Genomic DNA, 7,500 nt, shown 5'->3' on the forward strand with positions numbered 1-7,500 from the left:
GGGCCGCGAGAGGAAAAGGCCATCGGAGGCCGGGCGGGCGGGGCCCCCCACAGCACCCGCACACGCCCTTGAAAAAATAGCAACGGACCGCCCGGGGCAGAAGCGGGCTCGGTCGCCACGACCGAGGAAGGGCGAGGCGCCGCCGCCTCGCCCGCGACCTTCCGGGGGTTGCTCTCTGCCGGGGGCTTCGGTCCGTGCTAGGGCGGGCCGGCCACCGCGGCCGGCCCCTCTCTGCCCGCGAAAAAAACAGCCCGCCCGCAAGGCGGGTCCCCGGCTTAAGGCCGAGGAAGGGGGTGACTTCAACAGCACGCGCCGGTGGGACGGGGTGCCGCCACCCCGGCTCCACGGCTCATCGGGCGACCGCCGTCACCGAGCCCCTCCGGCCACGCGGCGAATGCCGAGGCCAGGCCGCGCGCCCCACCGCTGCCCTTCCGACACGGACACGCTGGCAAACAGGTCGGGAGCGGGGGAACCGGGCGCCGCCACCGCGGCGGGCTGGCCGGGCCTTGCTCGGGGAGGAGGCTCTCGGGCGAGGGCCGGGGAAAAAAAAAGCCCGGCCGCGTCGACCCCCGGCTGCCGGCCACTGCCACCGGACCGGCTGCCGGAAAAATGCCTGCCGGAGCGGGCCCCGGCTTAAGGCCAGGCGGAAAAGGGACGAGGCGCCGCCGCCTCACCTGCCACCGATCGTCCCAGGGGGGCCGCCCCCCCTTCAACCGGGCCGGCACGGCAGCCGACCGGAGCGGAGCAACACACACGCGGGGCTTCTCACCGCCTCGCTGCGGCCAGCGAGCGGCTTCTCGACACGGTCTTTCGGGCCGTCTCTCTCGGCTCTCGGCTCTCTCTCTGGTGGCCCTTCACACTGCCCATTCTCTTCTCTCTGGCTTCTCGGGCAGCTCTCCCCCCGAAAGAGCGCCCTGGGCAGGACGGGAACCGGGACCAAGCCACGCGGCTCACCCGGCCTAGGCGGCACTCGCTCTGCCCCGACGACCGCGCGGCGCGGCCGCCCTATCCTCCGCCTTGCGACGCAGGCACCCTGGAAACCTGCGGGGACGCGGCCCGTCACCTCGCTCCCAATATACGGAAAGATAAGTCCAAGGCCGCCGACGCCTCCAAGGAGACGAGTGGAAGTCGACCGGGAGGGTGCGCCAGCGCAGGCCGACCGCTACGTCGACATAGCCGGAGGCAGCCTGGAACAGCGACCCCTTGGTGAACTTCCGCAGGCGGCCGCGACACCAGGTCTACCCGGGCGGACGGAGACCAGGTCTACCCCGGCTCCGGGATACCAGGTCTACCCCGGCCGCCGGGTACAAGGTCTACCCCGTCTCCGGGATACCAGGTCTACCCCGGCCGCCGGGTACAAGGTCTACCCCGTCTCCTGGATACCAGGTCTACCCCGGCCGCCGGGTACAAGGTCTACCCCGGCTCCTGGATACCAGGTCTACCCCGGCCGCCGGGTACAAGGTCTACCCCGTCTCCGGGATACCAGGTCTACCCCGGCCGCCGGGTACAAGGTCTACCCCGTCTCCTGGATACCAGGTCTACCCCGGCCGCCGGGTACAAGGTCTACCCCGGCTCCTGGATACCAGGTCTACCCCGGCCGCCGGGTACAAGGTCTACCCCGTCTCCGGGATACCAGGTCTACCCCGGCCGCCGGGTACAAGGTCTACCCCGGCTCCGGGATACCAGGTCTACCCCGGCCGCCGGGTACAAGGTCTACCCCGGCTCCGGGATACCAGGTCTACCCCGGCCGCCGGGTACAAGGTCTACCCCGTCTCCGGGATACCAGGTCTACCACGGCCGCCGGGTACAAGGTCTACCCCGTCTCCTGGATACCAGGTCTACCCCGGCCGCCGGGTACAAGGTCTACCCCGTCTCCGGGATACCAGGTCTACCCCGGCCGCCGGGTACAAGGTCTACCCCGGCCGCCGGGTACAAGGTCTACCCCGGCTCCGGGATACCAGGTCTACCCCGGCCGCCGGGTACAAGGTCTACCCCGTCTCCTGGATACCAGGTCTACCCCGGCCGCCGGGTACAAGGTCTACCCCGTCTCCGGGGTACCAGGTCTACCCCGGCCGCCGGGTACAAGGTCTACCCCGTCTCCTGGATACCAGGTCTACCCCGGCCGCCGGGTACAAGGTCTACCCCGTCTCCGGGGTACCAGGTCTACCCCGGCCGCCGGGTACAAGGTCTACCCCGTCTCCGGGATACCAGGTCTACCCCGGCCGCCGGGTACAAGGTCTACCCCGTCTCCGGGATACCAGGTCTACCCCGGCCGCCGGGTACAAGGTCTACCCCGTCTCCGGGATACCAGGTCTACCCCGGCCGCCGGGTACAAGGTCTACCCCGGCTCCGGGATACCAGGTCTACCCCGGCCGCCGGGTACAAGGTCTACCCCGGCTCCGGGATACCAGGTCTACCCCGGCCGCCGGGTACAAGGTCTACCCCGGCTCCGGGATACCAGGTCTACCCCGGCCGCCGGGTACAAGGTCTACCCCGTCTCCTGGATACCAGGTCTACCCCGGCCGCCGGGTACAAGGTCTACCCCGTCTCCTGGATACCAGGTCTACCCCGGCCGCCGGGTACAAGGTCTACCCCGGCTCCTGGATACCAGGTCTACCCCGGCCGCCGGGTACAAGGTCTACCCCGTCTCCGGGATACCAGGTCTACCCCGGCCGCCGGGTACAAGGTCTACCCCGTCTCCGGGATACCAGGTCTACCCCGGCCGCCGGGTACAAGGTCTACCCCGTCTCCGGGATACCAGGTCTACCCCGGCCGCCGGGTACAAGGTCTACCCCGGCTCCTGGATACCAGGTCTACCCCGGCCGCCGGGTACAAGGTCTACCCCGTCTCCTGGATACCAGGTCTACCCCGGCCGCCGGGTACAAGGTCTACCCCGGCTCCTGGATACCAGGTCTACCCCGGCCGCCGGGTACAAGGTCTACCCCGGCTCCTGGATACCAGGTCTACCCCGGCCGCCGGGTACAAGGTCTACCCCGGCTCCTGGATACCAGGTCTACCCCGGCCGCCGGGTACAAGGTCTACCCCGGCTCCGGGATACCAGGTCTACCCCGGCCGCCGGGTACAAGGTCTACCCCGTCTCCGGGATACCAGGTCTACCCCGGCCGCCGGGTACAAGGTCTACCCCGGCTCCTGGATACCAGGTCTACCCCGGCCGCCGGGTACAAGGTCTACCCCGGCTCCTGGATACCAGGTCTACCCCGGCCGCCGGGTACAAGGTCTACCCCGTCTCCGGGATACCAGGTCTACCCCGGCCGCCGGGTACAAGGTCTACCCCGTCTCCGGGATACCAGGTCTACCCCGGCCGCCGGGTACAAGGTCTACCCCGGCTCCGGGATACCAGGTCTACCCCGGCCGCCGGGTACAAGGTCTACCCCGGCTCCTGGATACCAGGTCTACCCCGGCCGCCGGGTACAAGGTCTACCCCGTCTCCGGGATACCAGGTCTACCCCGGCCGCCGGGTACAAGGTCTACCCCGTCTCCTGGATACCAGGTCTACCCCGGCCGCCGGGTACAAGGTCTACCCCGGCTCCGGGATACCAGGTCTACCCCGGCCGCCGGGTACAAGGTCTACCCCGTCTCCGGGATACCAGGTCTACCCCGGCCGCCGGGTACAAGGTATACCCCGTCTCCTGGATACCAGGTCTACCCCGGCCGCCGGGTACAAGGTCTACCCCGGCTCCTGGATACCAGGTCTACCCCGGCCGCCGGGTACAAGGTCTACCCCGTCTCCGGGATACCAGGTCTACCCCGGCCGCCGGGTACAAGGTCTACCCCGGCTCCGGGATACCAGGTCTACCCCGGCCGCCGGGTACAAGGTCTACCCCGTCTCCTGGATACCAGGTCTACCCCGGCCGCCGGGTACAAGGTCTACCCCGGCTCCTGGATACCAGGTCTACCCCGGCCGCCGGGTACAAGGTCTACCCCGTCTCCTGGATACCAGGTCTACCCCGGCCGCCGGGTACAAGGTCTACCCCGGCTCCTGGATACCAGGTCTACCCCGGCCGCCGGGTACAAGGTCTACCCGGTCTCCGGGATACCAGGTCTACCCCGGCCGCCGGGTACAAGGTCTACCCCGTCTCCGGGATACCAGGTCTACCCCGGCCGCCGGGTACAAGGTCTACCCCGTCTCCGGGATACCAGGTCTACCCCGGCCGCCGGGTACAAGGTCTACCCCGTCTACGGGATACCAGGTCTACCCCGGCCGCCGGGTACAAGGTCTACCCCGTCTCCGGGATACCAGGTCTACCCCGGCCGCCGGGTACAAGGTCTACCCCGTCTCCTGGATACCAGGTCTACCCCGGCCGCCGGGTACAAGGTCTACCCCGGCTCCTGGATACCAGGTCTACCCCGGCCGCCGGGTACAAGGTCTACCCCGGCTCCTGGATACCAGGTCTACCCCGGCCGCCGGGTACAAGGTCTACCCCGGCTCCTGGATACCAGGTCTACCCCGGCCGCCGGGTACAAGGTCTAGCCCGGCTCCGGGATACCAGGTCTACCCCGGCCGCCGGGTACAAGGTATACCACGTCTCCTGGATACCAGGTCTACCCCGGCCGCCGGGTACAAGGTCTACCCCGGCTCCTGGATACCAGGTCTACCCCGGCCGCCGGGTACAAGGTCTACCCCGGCTCCGGGATACCAGGTCTACCCCGGCCGCCGGGTACAAGGTATACCACGTCTCCTGGATACCAGGTCTACCCCGGCCGCCGGGTACAAGGTCTACCCCGGCTCCTGGATACCAGGTCTACCCCGGCCGCCGGGTACAAGGTATACCCCGTCTCCTGGATACCAGGTCTACCCCGGCCGCCGGGTACAAGGTCTACCCCGGCTCCTGGATACCAGGTCTACCCCGGCCGCCGGGTACAAGGTCTACCCCGGCTCCTGGATACCAGGTCTACCCCGGCCGCCGGGTACAAGGTCTACCCCGGCTCCTGGATACCAGGTCTACCCCGGCCGCCGGGTACAAGGTCTACCCCGTCTCCGGGATACCAGGTCTACCCCGGCCGCCGGGTACAAGGTCTACCCCGGCTCCTGGATACCAGGTCTACCCCGGCCGCCGGGTACAAGGTTTACCCCGGCTCCGGGATACCAGGTGTAGCCCGGGGGGCCGGACAACGGGTCTACCCCGGCGCCCGGAGGAAAAGTCTATTCCGGGGCCATGGCAAGAGGTATTTCCCCATACCCGGGTAGTAGAGCGTTTCTCAATGGCCGGCTTTACCTTTTTTTGCCTGGTGGGGGTGGGGGGGGCGGGCGCGAGGGGGGGGGCTCGGTGTGGGTTTTTGTGGGGGGTGGGGGAATGTGCGTTGCGGGACTTTTGGTTCGAGTTTTCTGGGTTTGTTTTAGGAGTTACGGGGTTATCCCTTTGTTTTTTGTGGCTTGGTTCCCCTTGGTCTGGTTTGGGGTTCGGGTTTCATTTCCCGCGCTTCCCCTTTCCTCCCTTCTCGAAGAGAACGACTCTTCTGTTCCCTCGGCGCAAGAAACTGATCCGGAAAAGGAATTTTCTTGGCGAACTTTATTTCTTTCCCTCTGGTACCCAGAGCGATCCCAGACCAAGCTGACAGGCAGCCTGCGTCAGCCTGCCGTCGAAGCAGCGTCAGCAGCCCCCTCCGCCCGGGGTGCCGCGCAGCCCTACCCGGCCGAACGGAATTTCAGTGGGGCCAGCGCGCAAGGGAAGCGAGGGAGGGAGGGAGGGACGGGGGGGCGAGGGGGGGAAGGGAGGGAGAGAGAGACAGAGAGAGAGGGGCACGGTGACACACACGCCGGCTCCACACACTCGCAATCCGACGCCGCCCCCTCAGAGCCCGCCCATCGACGGTTGGGGGCGCCCCGCCTGAAGACTTTCCCCGCCTCCGCCCATCGACGGTTGGGGGCGCCCCGCCCTGCCCCATCAGACTCCCCGGCGCCGCTCGCAGACTACTTTCCCCACCCCCGTCGCCGTCCCCCGCCCGCTCTCTCCTCGGCCGGTTCGCACACCCGCAGCGGCGGGAGGGCCAGGAGCGGGCCGACACCGAGGAAGGCGGGTCCTTCGGCCAGCAGGGCCGGGGCCCGCGGCAGAGGCGGCCCCTTTGCCGAGAAGCCTTCTCTTCGGCTCTCGCCCAGCCTTCTGCTTTGACGGCCTTCTTTCCTTGACGCTCCAGCCCGGCCTGGCCCCGTCCGAGCCCGGGGCAGGACGGCAGCGGGGTGGGGGGGAGGGGGGTCGAGCGGCTGAAGGCAGTGAGGGATCCGGAGACGGAGGCAGGAGCCGGGCCGCTGTCGCTTTGGGCACGGAGGAGGCGGGAGCGCTGCCGGCTCCCAACGGCCGGCTCCTTCCCTCTCTAGACCGGCGCCGGGCGGCCGGAGGGTGGGTCGTGCGCGGGACAGCAGGTCCGCCCGGGACACCAGGGCGACAGGTCTGCCGCAGCAGCCGGGCGGCCGGAGGCCGGGCCCGGAGTAGGACGACAGGTCTACCCCGGCTCCCGGAAGACCAGGTCTACCCCGAGGCTTCCGTGCACCAGGTCTACCCCGGCTCCCGGAACACCAGGTCTACCCCGGCTCCAGGGGAACAGGCCTACCCCGGCGCCCGGAATTCCAGGTCTACCCCGGCTCCCGGAAGACCAGGTCTACCCCGGCTCCAGGAGAACAGGCCTACCCCGGCGCCCGGAATTCCAGGTCTACCCCGGCTCCCGGAAGACCAGGTCTACCCCGGCGCCCGGAAGACCAGGTCTACCCCGAGGCTTCCGTGCACCAGGTCTACCCCGGCGCCCGGAACACCAGGTCTACCCCGAGGCTTCCGTGCACCAGGTCTACCCTGGCGCCCGGAACACCAGGTCTACCCCGGCTCCAGGGGAACAGGCCTACCCCGGCGCCCGGAATTCCAGGTCTACCCCGGCGCCCGGAAGACCAGGTCTACCCCGAGGCTTCCGTGCACCAAGTCTACCCCGGCGCTCGGAACACCAGGTCTACCCCGGCTCCCGGAACACCAGGTCTACCCCGGCTCCAGGGGAACAGGCCTACCCCGGCGCCCGGAATTCCAGGTCTACCCCGGCGCCCGGAAGACCAGGTCTACCCCGAGGCTTCCGTGCACCAAGTCTACCCCGGCGCTCGGAACACCAGGTCTACCCCGGCTCCCGGAACACCAGGTCTACCCCGGCTCCAGGGGAACAGGCCTACCCCGGCGCCCGGAATTCCAGGTCTACCCCGGCTCCCGGAAGACCAGGTCTACCCCGGCTCCAGGAGAACAGGCCTACCCCGGCGCCCGGAATTCCAGGTCTACCCCGGCTCCCGGAAGACCAGGTCTACCCCGGCGCCCGGAAGACCAGGTCTACCCCGAGGCTTCCGTGCACCAGGTCTACCCCGGCGCCCGGAAGACCAGGTCTACCCCGAGGCTTCCGTGCACCAGGTCTACCCCGGCGCCCGGAACACCAGGTCTACCCCGGCTCCAGGGGAACAGGCCTACCCCGGCGCCCGGAATTCCAGGTCTACCCCGGCGCCCGGAAGACCAG

Source organism: Lonchura striata, chromosome 33, assembly GCF_050655825.1.
Source record: "Lonchura striata isolate lonStrDom1 chromosome 33, ASM5065582v1, whole genome shotgun sequence".
Lineage (NCBI taxonomy): Eukaryota > Metazoa > Chordata > Aves > Passeriformes > Estrildidae > Lonchura > Lonchura striata.